The following is a 15,404-nucleotide window of genomic DNA, read 5'->3' on the forward strand; positions in this document are numbered from 1 at the left end:
CTCACACTTGCTAAATTTGGCATACAACTGATGTTGCCTGAGCTTCTCGAGAACTAAGCGCAAGTGTTCCTTGTGTTCCTCTTCATTCCTCGAGTACACCAAAATATCATCAATGAATACCACAACAAACTTATCCAAGAACTCCATGAAAAATTTATTCATCATACTCATGAAGTAGGCAGGGGCGTTAGTCAATCCAAATGACATGATCGTATACTCATATTGCCCGTACCTTGTGGTAAAAGTTGTCTTAGGTATATCCTATTCTCGGATCTTCAGCTGGTGGTATCCTGATCGTAGATCGATCTTGGAGAAAACTTTAGCTCCTTGCAGCTGGTCAAACAAATCATTGATCATCGGTAGAGGGTATTTGTTCTTGATTGTCACTTCATTCAATGCTCGATAATCAACAACCATTCTCAAGGATCCATCCTTCTTCTCAACCAAGAGCACTAGGGCTCCCCACGGTGACGAACTTGGTCGAATGTAACCTTTCTCCAATAGCCCCTTGATTTGCTTCTTAATCTCCTCCAGATCATTTGCGGGCACCCAGTATGGCCTCTTTGATATTGGTCTGGTGCCTGGCAATAGCTCTATCAAAAACTCAATGTCTCGATTTGGCGGCATACCTGGTAATTCCTCTGGAAATACACCCGGGTAATCCTTCACAACGGGCACTTCTTCCTGAACAGCTCCCGAGAGAGAATTTACTTGGGTCCTTCTTGGCGCATGCCTAGACACATACTTGATCCTTTTTCCCTCCGGGGTGGTGAGCAAAATCGACTTACTAGCACAATCGATGTTTCCTCCATACTTCAATAACCAATCCATACCTAATATTATAACCAATCCTTGGGACTCCAAAATTATTAGGTCTGAGGGGAAAACATGTCTACCTATGGTCAATGGCATCTGAAAACATCCTCTGCTTGCCATATACTCAGCTCCTGGCGAGCTTACTAACATAGGTGTCTAAAGAACTTTGGTGGGCAACTTATACTTATCCACAAATCCCCTCAAAATGTATGAATGCGATGCACTAGTATCAAAAAGAATGATTGCAGTAAATGACTCAATCAAAAACTTACCTATGACTGCATTTGGCTGCTCTTCAACCTCCTCTATGTTAACGTGGTTCACCTGTCCCCTGTTGAAAGGGTTGGGCTTCTTCCCAGAACTTCCATTGCCATTTCCATTCTTTGCTTCAGGGCTTCGGTGGCGTAGTGTCCAGTCTTCCCGCACTTGAAACAAGTAATGTGACTTAGATCCTTCTTGGCGGGTGTAGAGGGGTTGGAATGGTTCTGGCTGTTGCTTCCTCCATTCCCATTCCCATTCTTGGGGCCACTGTGGTTATGCGAACTCCCTCCATTGTGGGTATGCCTCCATGGTTATGAGTGTGTCCTCCCAAGTTCGGGGTAAAACGAGGCTTCTGCTGAGCTCCAGAATTATACTTCCCTTGTCCGTACTTCCTTTTGCGGCTCTCTATCTTTTGCTGCTTGCCTTCAATCATAAGGGCCCGGTCTACCAACTCCTAGTAGTTAGTGAATGTTTCCACCATCAACTGCATACTCATCTCATCATTCAACCCTTCCATAAACTTCTCCTGCTTTGCGGCATCTGTGGCCACATCATCTGGGGCATAACGGTCTAACTTGCTAAACTCATCCACGTACTGCCCTACAGTACGATTTCCCTGGCGTAGGTTGCGAAACTCACGCTTCTTCATGTTCATTGCTCCTGTTGAGACATGTGCAGTGTGGAATGCTTGCTAAAACTGATCCCAAGTGACATTGGCTTTAGGGAAAGTGGCTGTGTAATTCTCCCACCATGAGGCTACGGGTCCATCCAGTTGGTGTGCGGCAAAATGCACCTTCTCAGCACCTGTGCAACCTGCGGTGGTCAACTCCCGTCCAATCTTGCGTAGCCAGTCATCAACAATAATCGGCTCGATGCTACTAGAAAATACCGGCGGATTCAACCTCAGAAAATGGGCTAAGTTGTCAACTGGAGGTGGTGGCGGTGGGTTTTTGTTGTTGTTGTTGTTGTTGTTGTTGTTGCCTTGGTTCTGGACTAGCATCTGCATCAAGGCATTCTTCTGCTAGATCAACTGAGTCACCTCTGGTGGGAAGACAAATCCGAGGTCATGTCTTGGAGGCATCTGATGGGTTTAGAGGGAAGAGATTTAGAATAGTCTAAGGTCTAAAGAGAAATCACTACCCATATGCACAAGAGACAAACACATTCATATCACACCACTCAATTCAAACAAGGGCATACAATCGATCTAAACTACCATTACAAGATATTCGGACTATTCTATATACATGGGGGAATACTATTGATAATATGGTGGTCGACTAGAAATTTTGATCGGAAGATGATTTCATGATATCTGCTCCAGCTTCATCTTCATAGTCATCATCACTGTCCGGGTCAGAGTCGGTATCGTCTATGATGATGTAGTCTTCGGGATGGTCATCACCTCCTGCGCAGGGTCTCCCATGAATACTCCTAGCTTCTTCTTCAGGTCTTCATTCTTGTCCAGTACAACTGCAATTTCCTCTTCATATCCATCGCATGTAGACTTGAGTTCCTCTTGTAGCTCCATGTTCTTGGTCATCAACTTCTTCAGGTCTATCATGCTGGCGCACATCTAGTTCTCCTGTCGACGAATGTGTTGGTTTAACTCCTGGATGTAGGCTGCAATGGACTTGTCCCTCCTGGTACCGATCATCTCCCATTGCTCATCTCGACGTCCACATATCTGGTAGATGGTGTCCTTAAGATCCTTGCGGTAAACTTCGCCGATGCATCCCATGGCGATGTGAGCTGCCATGCTCTTTCCTAGACTCCAGGTTGGTGCATCAAAGGAAAACTCTACGGGCTCAGTTACTGGTATGAATGTCCTTCCTGGAACATGTACTCGAATGGTCCAGCTCTCTTGTTCCGGTAGAGTGGTGGTGTTGGTCCCAGTGAAGCTCGGTATTCTGATGTTCAGGTATCTAGTGTCTTCCTTCAAGTGTCGTCCAAAAGGGGTGTCTTCATCCGGTTGAGCAAACTTGTTCCTTGGGTCTGCCATCTATAGAGTGGAAAGTGGAGAAGAGTCGGAAATGAGAAGAGAAGAGTGACCTATGGCTTATCTTAGTGGTCGCTGTCGGTGTCAAAACCGGCGGATCTTGGGTAGGGGGCCCGAACTGTGTGTCTGAGGTTGATGGTAATAGGAGACAGGGAACACAATGTTTACCCAGGTTTGGGCCCTCTCGATGGAGGTAAAACCCAACGTCATGCTATATAAATATTGATGAGTATGGGGGTTACAAGAGTTAATCTACCACGAGATCGTAATGGCTAAAACCCTAGAGGTCTAGCCTATCTGATTGTCCTCATCTGTATGGACGAAACCCTCTGGTTTATATAGACACTGGAGGGAACTAGGGTTATACAAAGTCAGTTACATAGAAAGGAAATAGTACATCCGGATACCTAGCTTGCCATCTACGTAAAGGAGAGTCCTATCCAGATACGGGAGAAAGTCTTCTATCCTGTATCTTCATGGCCCAATAGTCTGGCCCATGTCCAACAGGCCGGCCTCCTGAGGACCCTTAGTCCAGGACTCCCTTAGTAGCCCCCGAACCAGACTTCAATGACGAGGTGTCCAGCGCGCAGATTGTCTTCGGCGTTGCAAGGCGGGTTCCCCCTCCGATTACTTCAAAGTCCCTGACTTAAAGAGCGGTATTCGGCTTTTCCATTTAATGTCGCGCCCATCGGCTTCCATGCCTTCCTGACTTCAGTTTCCACGTGGCGAGTGAATACGAGAAGTCGGGGTATTTTTGTAAATACCACCCTGACCATACAAGAGAGGTGCCTATTTAAAGAGAATAGATCTCAGATCCATTCCACACCCTGCGAAAAAAATCCTCAGAGCTCGCTAAGAGGAACCACACCAACATGGCTAGCGCTCCTAGATCTTCCTCTCATCCCCACGGCTCCGAAAAAGGCAATTGGGAGAGATGTTTCGTATCTCACGGTCAGCTGACGAAGCGGCAAAAACAGGGCTTTCTTCCTCCCATGGATCTAGTCCCTGTCCGAGCAGGATTGGCGTCCTTCAACAGTGGGGTTCAGGCGGAGAATTTTCCTAATCCGTCCAGGGGGGAACGAGTATGCTTCATTCCCTTCTTTCTAAGAGGCATCGGATTTCCAATCCATCCCTGACTTCTGGAGTATTATGGCCTCCAACTGCACAGTTTCACTCCCGCCTCCATCCTGCACATCGCAGGTTAGTTGCTCTATGCTAGCTATTCCTAGGCTGTGAGGCCCATTTTGAATTATGGAGAAAACTGTTCTGTCTCGTCCCTCGTAATCAAGGGGGATCAATATTCGAAGTAGGAGGAGCCGAAGTGTGGCGTATCGCCGGGACCGGATACCTGTCCGGCATGCCAAAGAAGGCTTCTAAAGAGTGGCCTTCCGAATGGTTCTATATTTACGACGTTGCTCTTCCTGACCCAGTCTGAATGGGTCTCCCTGAATTTTTAAGCGCTCCGTTGAAGAAACAACACAGCTGGCGTCCTCGGAGCCTCTAGGAGGAGGATAGCACGGAAGTCAGTCAGTTCATGGGCAAGATTAAGATGCTCGCTCAGTCCGAATTATCAATAATCAAGGTAATGGTGATCTCCATAGTACGGGGGGGGGGGTCCAACCACTCTAATACAGAGGGCTTCCCATGTGGCACTATAATGGGGAAGATGACGCCTCACGCTGCGGTCGGAAGGGTCTGAAAACCCCTGCCGCTTTGGCCAAAATATTGGCCAAACTATACAAAGGGGAGAAGAAGGAGTTCACTTGTCTCCAATGTCGAGATGGATTTTCCATGTATAATCCTCCTAGCTGGGTAACCTCCGGTCCCACCATTTTACTCCTCTCCCTGAATCATTTTTGATGGACAGTAGCCTATCCACTCGCAACTTGAATGGCGGAAGGCTATCGAGGGGATCCATAGCCCCGCCCCCTAGCCAGAGGGTCACAACCGGGACCTTGACCCCGGATTCGAAGAAGATCCGGACATATTCATGGAGCTCGAGGATGGAGTATTCTATCAGATGACCTACGTTGGTACGAAAGTACCCATCATCGCCGATTACCCTGGCCTCCTCCCTGCTTCGCATGTAAGTAATTTAAAAGACACCTTCGAAAGAGTTTCCTTATTATGCCTCACCCACCGCACTATTTCGTGTTCCAAAGGGGAGGCGCTCAACGTCACAACATGCACCAGAAGCGTCTCCGAGGAAAGCGGCACGCGCGCAGAGCACATCTTCAAAGAGGAAGGCAAATGATAATACGGCAGAACCATCATCAAAGAGGTAAGGCTTTCTTTTCAAGAATACATCTTTTGATCGCCACATCTAATCGTGATGCCATTCTTCGCATTCTATCAGGAAAAGTGTCCGCTTGACTATGTCCGGGTATCCTGCCGGTCGTGCCTCCACTAGTCAGGTTCTAGACCCTTCCCTAAGGACGGGACTGACATGGGAGTGGTGCTGAACTATCCTTCCACAGAGGATTCGGACGATATGTCCGTCATGAACTCTGAAGTGGAGAGGGCCATGAATCATCGTCGTCGGAGGGCCGCTCTCTGTGACCCCGGCTTTTCAAAGGAGGCATTCGATACCTTTACTCGGTCGATGCGTACATCCAAGCTGCTCGGGATGGGCTTGCCAGAGCCAGGGACCAGCATCTAAAAGATATGCGGGTAAGTGTAGATTTAATAATCATACACCAGTAGCCCCCGATACTTAAAGGAGGTGATACAACTGATTTACAGATCATTGTATAATCAGGCACTTATGGAGAAGAATAGCCTGCTGTCTCAAGAGCTGGAAAAATGTCAGACTCAACTAACTGTGGCTACCACCGAATTGGAAAAATCCAAGGGGGCACCACCTAGTATTGTTTCTCCCTAGCGGAAAGAAGTATAATCATACACCAGTTACATTGACATTGTTGTGTTTCTGATGACAGAAGCAGTAGAGCAATTGAGAGGGAAGCTGAAGGATGCCCAAGCTGGTGAACAAGAGGCCAAAAGGCAACATGCGGCAGGCGAGCGTGTGCTGACGCGGGTCAGGGATGAGAGGAACAAGTTGCAGGACTCTCATACCCAACTGGGCAAAGAACTAAAAGATTCTAGCCCAACTAGCTGACGCCATCAAGGAGAATAAGAGGCTACAAGGCGGAATATTCAATATGCTTTTCAAACTTGCCTCACTATAATTCGGCGAGGGCCGGAACTGACAGATTTATATCTGCGCGTATGCTGACTGGCCGTCCCAAGGAAGAAATGTCCGGATCTTCAGGCGACCTACTACAAGAGTTGTCCCAGATGCACAAGCGAGTTCGGCAGGCAATGCATAGTGTTGCCAAGGCTTTATGGCCATCAGCCTCTCCTCCAGGAGGTATGGCAGAGCTCATGGAGCTGTTCAAAGGGGCACGGCGGCGTATTCGATTATGGAAGATATCGGCCTGCTGGGAAGCTGCGCGAGAGGCCTGGGCCATGGTAAAAACACGGTATACCAAGCTTGATCCAAATCACATGGCCGGGTCAGACCGCTAGGGTCAGATGGGAAAGAAATTCCCGTTAATTTGGTATATGACCAAGTAGAAGTAGCTGCCAAATATTCCCAACAGGATTGTCAGCTAGACAGCCTGTTGGACGGTATAGAGGAGGAATTTTTTGAGTCCAAGTGACTATGTACTTTCCTTAATATATTTGTTCCTAGCCGGATTGTAAAACGATTGGCATGGCTGACCTTTTCGCTTCGGCCTCTGGACCCGAAGGTGCGGAGTGTTTTGCGAATACTCGAGCGGTAAAATAGACCGGGGTATGCGTGGAAACGAGGCATAGGGGTCATAGTTTCTTGAACAGACAAGTTGTATCCGGCTAGCTATGTTTTATTACATTGTGATTGTAAGAAACATCTTCCAGAGAGAATAGTTCCATTAAGGGTTCCTTTCCCTGGGTGTGCATGCATTAATATGCATGTCCAAACTGTGATTGAAAACATCGCAGTATAGGTAACATCCGGGGGTTCATAGTGGAAGAAATGTAAAACATCTTTAGTCCGTCGACCGAATATTCCCTTAAGAACACTAGATTTCGGCTTCACCCAGTCTGAGGTACACATCCGGATGACCCGGTAGTAACAATCGCAGAGGTGCTCCCTTTATTCCCTAGCCGAACTAACAGGAACGTAGGGCATAAGCAAAGGAGCCAAGCAACCCAGCTTGGCCAAAACTTAAGTCATATCGATGCATATAATGGTGAAGAAAAGGTACATATGAGGAAAAACGCATATGTGATGAGCTTGATGCTCGAAGAATAATGATAATAAGCTTCTGTGCAAGAAGCCCCCAGGTATAATGAAGGTACACATTTGAGAATGTGTGCATCATAGGTGTATGGTTTAGCCGCACGAAAGCTTTAAGGCTAATAAAACAGGGCGAAAAGAGAGGATAAAAAATAATGTAAACAATAGGGAGGAGGAAGCAAACGAAGGGTTTGGCGCTAGGCATAGAATCTTCGGAGTCTGGCCGCATTCCAGGGGTTTGGTTCGAGGCGGTTGTCTGATGCATCATGCAGGAGGTATGCTCCTTCAGTGAGAACTTCGTCACTGATGAAGGGACCCTCCCACTTGGGCTTGATTTTGTCCTTTTTCTTCTCCGGCAAGCGTAGAACGAGTTCGCCAATATTGTAAGACTTGGCCCATACTTCTTTGCTTTGATATCTGCGGGCCTGCTGTTGATAAAATGCGGAACGGGCTTTTGCAACGTCGCGCTCATCCTCCAAGGCATCTAAGATGTCCTGCCGATCAAGCTCGGCCTCTCTCTCTCTTCATACATGCGCACTCGAGGTGAGTCATGAATAATGTCGCAGGGTAACATAGCTTCTGCGCCGTACACCATGAAGAAAGGTGTATATCCGGTAGTGCAATTGGGCGTGGTCCGCAGCCCTCAGAGTACGGAGTCGAGCTCCTCGACCCAGTGCTTGTCTGATTCTTCCAAAGACCGCACTAGTCTGGGTTTGATGCCGCTCATAATAAGACCATTGGCTCGTTCGACTTGACCGTTTGTTTGCGAATGAGAGATGGAGGCGTAATCGAGCTTAATGCCTAGATTAGCACACTAGGCTTTCACCTCATTGGCTGTAAAAATTAGAGCCGTTGTCAGTGATGATGTTGTGTGGGACACTGCAACGGTGCACAACACCTGATATAAAGTCAATCACTGGTCCAGCTTCGGCCATTTTAACTGGTTTGGCCTCTATCCACTTAGTGAATTTATCTACCATGGCTAGCAGATATTTTTTCTTATGGCTGCCTCCTTTAAGGGTTCAACCATGTCAAGCCCCCAGACCGCGAAAGGCCAAGTGACGAGGATTGTTTGTAGAGCAGTGGGTGGCATATGGCTTTGGTTGGCGAAAAGTTGGCATCCGATGCAACGTTGGACAAAGTCCTATGCATCTGCTCGGGCCGTCGGCCAGTAGAAACCTGTACGGAAGGCCTTGCTTATAAGGGCCCGAGCTGCGGTGTGGTGACCACCGAGACCGGCATGAGTCTCAGCCAAGAGCTTCCGCCCTTCTTCCTCGGAGATACATCTTTGAAGTACTCCGGTAGCGCTTTTCTTATAGAGTTCTCCTTCGTGGACCTTATAGGCTTTCGAACACCGAACAATGCAGCGGGTCTCATTCTGATCCTTAGGGAGCTCTCGCCTATTGAGGTAGGCCAAGAAGGGTTCGGTCCATGGGGCAATGACTGCCATGATAAGATGGGTCGACAGTGTTATTTCGGGGGCTGAGCCTTCGATGGTATCAGTATGTTCGAAATATGGGGTTATGGTCGGATCCGGACTGATGTTGCCACTCTCCCCTTGCCACACCACAGATGGATTGAAAAGCCTTTCCAACAAGATGTTAGGTGGGACGGGGTCGCGCTTGGCGCCGATGCAAGCAAGGACATCCGCCGCTTGATTACTTTCTCGAGCCACATGGTGAAACTCGAGCCCCTCGAACCGAGACGACACTTTTAGAACGGTGTTACAGTAGGCCGCTGATAACCCACAAGTATAGGGGATCACAACAGTTTTCGAGGGTAGAGTATTCAACCCAAATTTATTGATTCGACACAAGGGGAGCCAAAGAATACTCTCAAGTATTAGCAGTTGAGTTGTCAATTCAACCACACCTGGAAACTTAATATCTGCAGCAAAGTATTTAGTAGTAAAGTAATATGATAGTAGTGGTAATGGTAGCAAAAGGTAATAGTAGTAAAAGTAATGTTTTTGGTATTTGGTAGTGATGATAGCAATAGCAATGGGAAAGTAAATAAGCGAAGAAAAATATATGGAAAGCTCGTAGGCAATGGATCAGTGATGGAGAATTATGCCGGATGCGGTTCATCATGTAACAGTCATAACCTAGGGTGACACAGAACTAGCTCCAGTTCATTGATATAATGTAGGCATGTATTTCGAATATAGTCATACATGCTTATGGAAAAGAACTTGCATGACATATTTTGTCCAACCCTCCCGTGGCAGCGGGGTCCTTACGGAAACTAAGGGATATTAAGGCCTCCTTTTAATAGAGTACCGGAACAAAGCATTAACACATAGTGAATACATGAACTCCTCAAACTACGGTCATGACCGGTAAGTATCCTGATTATTGTCACTTCAGGGTTAACGGATCATAACACATAATAGGTGACAATAGACTTGCAAGATAGGATCAAGAACGCTCATATATTGATGAAAACATAATAGGTTCAGATCTGAAATCATGGCACTCGGGCCCTATTGATAAGCATTAAGCATAGAAAAGTCATAGCAACATCAATCTCAGAACATAGTGGACACTAGGGATCAAACCCTAACAAAACTAACTCGATTACATGATAGATCCCATCCAACCCATCACCGTCCAGCAAGCCTACGATGGAATTACTCACGCACGGCGGTGAACATCATGAAATTGGTGATGGAGGATGGTTGATGATGACGATGGCGACGGATTCCCCTCTCCGGAGCCCTGAACGGACTCCAGATCAGCCCTCCCGAGAGGTTTTAGGGCTTGGCGGCGACTCCATATCGTAAAACGCGATGATTTCTTCTCTCTGATTTTTTTCTCCCCGAAACACAATATATGGAGTTGGAGTTGGAGTCGGAGAGGCAACAGGGGGCCCACGAGGTAGGGGGGCGCGCCCCCACCCTTGTGGCAAGGTGGTGGGCCCCCTGGCCTTCATATTTTGCAGCTATTTTTCTTATTTTGTGAAAAGTGGCTCCATGAAGTTTCAGGTCATTCCGAGAACGTTTGCTCCTGCACATAAATAACACCATGGTAATTCTGCTGAAAACAGCGTCTGTCCGGGTTAGTTCCATTCAAATCATGCAAGTTAGAGTCCAAAACAAGGGCAAAAGTGTTCGGAAAAGTAGATACGTTGGAGACGTATCAACTCCCCCAAGCTTAAACCTTTGCTTGTCCTCAAGCAATTCAATTGATAAACTGAAAGTGATAAAGAAAAACTTTTACAAACTCTGTTTGCTCTTGTTGTTGTAAATATGTAAAGCGAGCATTCAAGTTTTCAGCAAAGATTATAACTAACCACTTTCACAATAAAGCTTAGGTCTCAAGTTTACTCATATCAATGGCATAATCAACTAGCGAGCAATAATAATAAATCTCGGATGACAACACTTTCTCAAAACAATGATAATATGATATAACAAGATGGTATCTCGCTAGCCCTTTCTGAGACTGCAAAACATAAATGCAGAGCACCTTTAAAGACCAAGGACTGACTAGACATTGTAATTCATGGTAGAAGAGATCCAGTCAGGTCATACTCAATGTAAACTAACAGTAATGAATGCAAATGACAGCGGTGCTCTCCAACTGTTGCTTTTTAATAAGAGGATGATGACTCAGCATAAAAGTAAATAGATAGGCCCTTGGCAGAGGGAAGCAGGGATTTGTAGATGTGTCAGAGCTCGGTTTTGAAACAGAGGTGAATAATATTTTGAGCGGTATACTTTCATTGTCAACATAACAACCAAGAGATGGCGATATCTTCCATGCTACACACATTATAGGCGGTTCCCAAACAGAATGGTAAAGTTTATACTCCCCCTTCCACCAACAAGCATCAATCCATGGCTTGCTCGAAACAATGAGTGCCTCCAACTAACAAGAGTCTCAGGGGGAGTTTTGTTTGCAATTATTCTGATTTAGTTTGCATAAAGCATGGGACTGGGCATCCCGGTGACCAGCTAATTATCTCGTGAGTGAGGAGCGGAGTCCACTCCTCTTGAGAATAACCCGCCTAACATGGAAGATATGGACAGGCCTAGTTAATACATGAGCTATTCGAGCATACAAAACAGGATATTTATTTGAAGGTTTAGAGTTTGGCACATACAAATTTACTTGGAACGACAGATAGATACCGTATATAGGTAGGTATAGTGGACTCATGTGGAATAACTTTGGGGTTTAAGGGATTGGATGCACAAGTAGTATTCCCGCCTAGTACAGGTGAAGGCTAGCAAAAGACTGGGAAGCGACCGGCTAGAGAGCGACAACAGTCATGAACATGCATTAAAATTAATCAACACCGAATGCAAGCATGAGTAGGATATAATCCACCATGAACATAAATATCGTGAAGGCTATGTTGATTTTTTTCAACTACATGCATGAACATGCGCCAAGTCAAGTCACTTAAATCATTCAGAGGAGGATACCACCCTATCATACCACATCATAACCATTTTAATAGCATGTTGGCATGCAAGATAAACCATTATAACTCATAGCTAATCAAGCATGGCACAAGAAACTATGATCTCTAGTTGTCATTGCAAACATGTTTATTCATAATAGGCTGAACCAGGAACGATGAACTAATCATATTTACAAAAACAAAAGAGGTCGAGTTCATACCAGCTTTTCTCATCTCAGCCAGTCCATCATATATCATCATAATTGCCTTTCACTTGCATGACCGAACGATGTGAATAATAATAATAATAATAATAATAGTGCACGTGCATTGGACTAAGCTGGAATCTGCAGACATTCAATAAACAGGAGAAGACAAGGCAATATGGGCTCTTTTGTCAGATCAACAATAATGCATATAAGAGCCACTTCAACAATTTAATTATGGTCTTCTCCTATCGACCCCCAAAGAAAAGAAAAGAAATAAAACTATTTACACGGGAAAGCTCCCAACAAGCAAAAGAAGAACAGGAAATATTTTTGGGTTTTCTTTTTAATTACTACTACAAGCATGGAAAGTAAATTAATTAAAAGCTACAACTAATTTTTTTGTTTTTTCTTAAGGTTTATTAAACACACAAGAAGAAAGCATAAAAAGGAAAATAAACTAGCATGGATGATACAATGAAAAAGTATGAGCACCGACATCTAGCAATGAGTGTGTTAACATAAATGTAATGTCGGTGGGAAATACGTACTCCCCCAAGCTTAGGCTTTTGGCCTAAGTTGGTCTATGGCCACGGCTGGCCTGGCGGATATCCATAATAGTAGCTGGGGTCATACTGCGATGCAGCAGCTATCGCCTGCTGAGCGGCAGCGTGGCGACGAGCGGCCTCCCCTCTCCTCTCGTACTCATCTGCCTCCTCTCTGGTAATAGTATATCCTCCTCTTGCCTGATAATCAAAGAAGGCAGGAGCAGGGAGAGTAATACGGACAGCACGGTGTCTGTCAAAGATTAGTCGATACTGGAGAGGTGATTCGCTCCTCTCGACAAACCAGTGGTGAACCATAGCATTAAAATCTAGATAAGCAGGAGGTAATTCAATATCATCTTCGCATATGGCTATACCAAGAAAATTAGCTATGCGGGTTGCATAAATTCCACCAAAGAAATCTCCATTAAGTCTATTAAGATGCAACCTACGTGCGACAATGGCTCCCAAATTATATGATTTGTCTCCTAACACAGCACTCCTAAGAATACTAAGATCGGGGACACACATGTGACATGCCTCATCTTTACCATTAATGCATCTACCTATGAAGAGAGCAAAATAATGTATAACAGGAAACTGAATGCTCCCTATGGTAGCTTGTGTAATATCTCTAGATTTTCCCACAGTTATTCTAGCAAGAAAATCTCTAAATTTAGATTTGCGAGGATCCTTTATACTACCCCATTATGGAAGTTTGCAAGTAGTGGTAAAATCCTCTAAGTCCATAGTGTAAGATTTATCATAAAGATCAAACATGACAGTTGGAGAATTACGGGAAGTTGAAAATTCAGACCTCCTCACAAAGGTACTGGTGAGATAGTGATACTGGCGGCACTTCTCTTCCTCGAAGCTCACAAGATCAGCGTTACGCAAATATGCGTTAAATTCTTCCTTAATTCCCGCTCGATCCATAAAGTTCTCAGAAGGCCATTTGCAAGGATGCACTGGAGCGTCACTTGGTGGCTCTTCATCAGCATCATGCATTGCAAGCCTGGGTCCTTGCTTCCTTGAAGAACCACCTTGGAACATTTTCATAAGTATATTTCTTCCTCTGAAAAATTCTGAAATTTTTTAGTAACTTCAAAATAAAAGTAAACCAAACTCAATGATATTGATAGCAACTACTCCTACAAGTGCCTAGGGCCTATATCATGCATCAAAACTACTTTTGACCATATAAATTTGACATGCAAGCTCAAGAACAGGGTCACCTAAGCAACACAAATTTGCAATGAATAAAGCACTAGAACATAAACTAATTGGACCAATGGAGGAGTCACATACCAAGGAACAATCTCGCCAAGCAGCTTTGTGAGAGGTGCTTTGAGCAAGGAGATCGAAAATGGCAGTAAGATGAGCTAGAACTCATGCTTGAGCTGGATATTCGTGTTTGTGGGAGGAAGATGAAGTGTGTGGGTACAGGAATAAGTGGAGAAGGGCCACCATGGGCCCATGAGGCAGGGGGGCACGCCCTAGAGGGGTGGGCGTGCCCTCCACCCTCGTGGGCAGGTGGTTGGCCCCCCTGGTGTGTTCTCAGTTCCATAAATCTTCAAACATTCTAGAAAAAATCATATTTAAATTTCAGGGCATTTGGAGAACTTTTATTTTCGAGGTATTTTTATATTGCACGGATAATCAGATAATAGACAGAAAAATATTTATTTTTATTTTATTTAATATAAATAACAGAAAGTAAAAGTGGGGTACAGAAGGTTGTGCCTTCTAGTTTCATCCATGTCATGATCATCAAAAGGAATCCACTAACAAGGTTGATCAAGTCTTGTTAACGAACTCATTCCGAATAACATGGAACCGGAGAAATTTCGAATAACACTATGTTACCTCAACGGGGATATGCACATCCCCAATAATAAGAATATCATATTTCTTCTTGACAGTAGGAAGAGGAAATTCAAAACGTCCAAATATAATCGATGGAATTTTCCCAGTAGAGTTGATACTATGAACTTGATGTTGTTTCCTCGGAAAGTGTATCGTATGCTCATTGCCATTAACATGAAAAGTGACATTGCCTTTAGTGCAATCAATAACAGCCCCTGCAGTATTCATAAAGGGTCTTCCAAGAATAATAGACATACTATTGTCCTCGGGAATATCAAGAATAACAAAGTCCGTTAAAATAGTAACGTTTGCAACTACAACAGGCACATCCTCGCAAATACTGACAGGTATAGCAGTTGATTTATCAGCCATTTGCAAAGATATTTCAGTAGGTGTCAACTTATTCAAATCAAGTCTACGATATAAAGAGAGAGGCATAACACTAACACCGGCTCCAAGATCACATAAAGCAGTTTTAACATACTTTCTTTTAATGGAGCATGGTATAGTGGGTACTCCTGGATCTCCAAGTTTCTTTGGTATTCCACCCTTAAAAGTATAATTAGCAAGCATGGTGGAAATTTCAGCTTCCGGCATCTTTCTTTTATTTGTAATAATATCTTTCATGTACTTAGCATAAGGATTGGTTTTAAGCATATTAGTTAATCGCATACGCAAAAGATAGGTCTAATCATTTCAGCAAAGCGCTCAAAATCCTCATCATCCTTTTTCTTGGATGGTTTGGGAGGAAAAGGCATGAGTTTCTGAACCCATGGCTCTCTTTCTTTACCATGTTTCCTAGCAACAAAATCTTTCTTATCATAACGTTGATTCTTTGATTGTGGGTTATCAAGTTCAACAGCATGTTCAATTTCTATATCATTATCATTACTAGGTTGAGCATCATCATGAACATTATTATTAGCATTATCACTATTTTCAGGTTCATTACCAGATTGAGTTTCAGCATCAGAAATAGAAATATCATTTGGATTCTCAGGTGTTCCAACAATAGGATCACT

This window comes from Triticum urartu, chromosome 5, assembly GCF_003073215.2.
Source record: "Triticum urartu cultivar G1812 chromosome 5, Tu2.1, whole genome shotgun sequence".
Classification (NCBI taxonomy): Eukaryota; Viridiplantae; Streptophyta; class Magnoliopsida; order Poales; family Poaceae; genus Triticum; species Triticum urartu.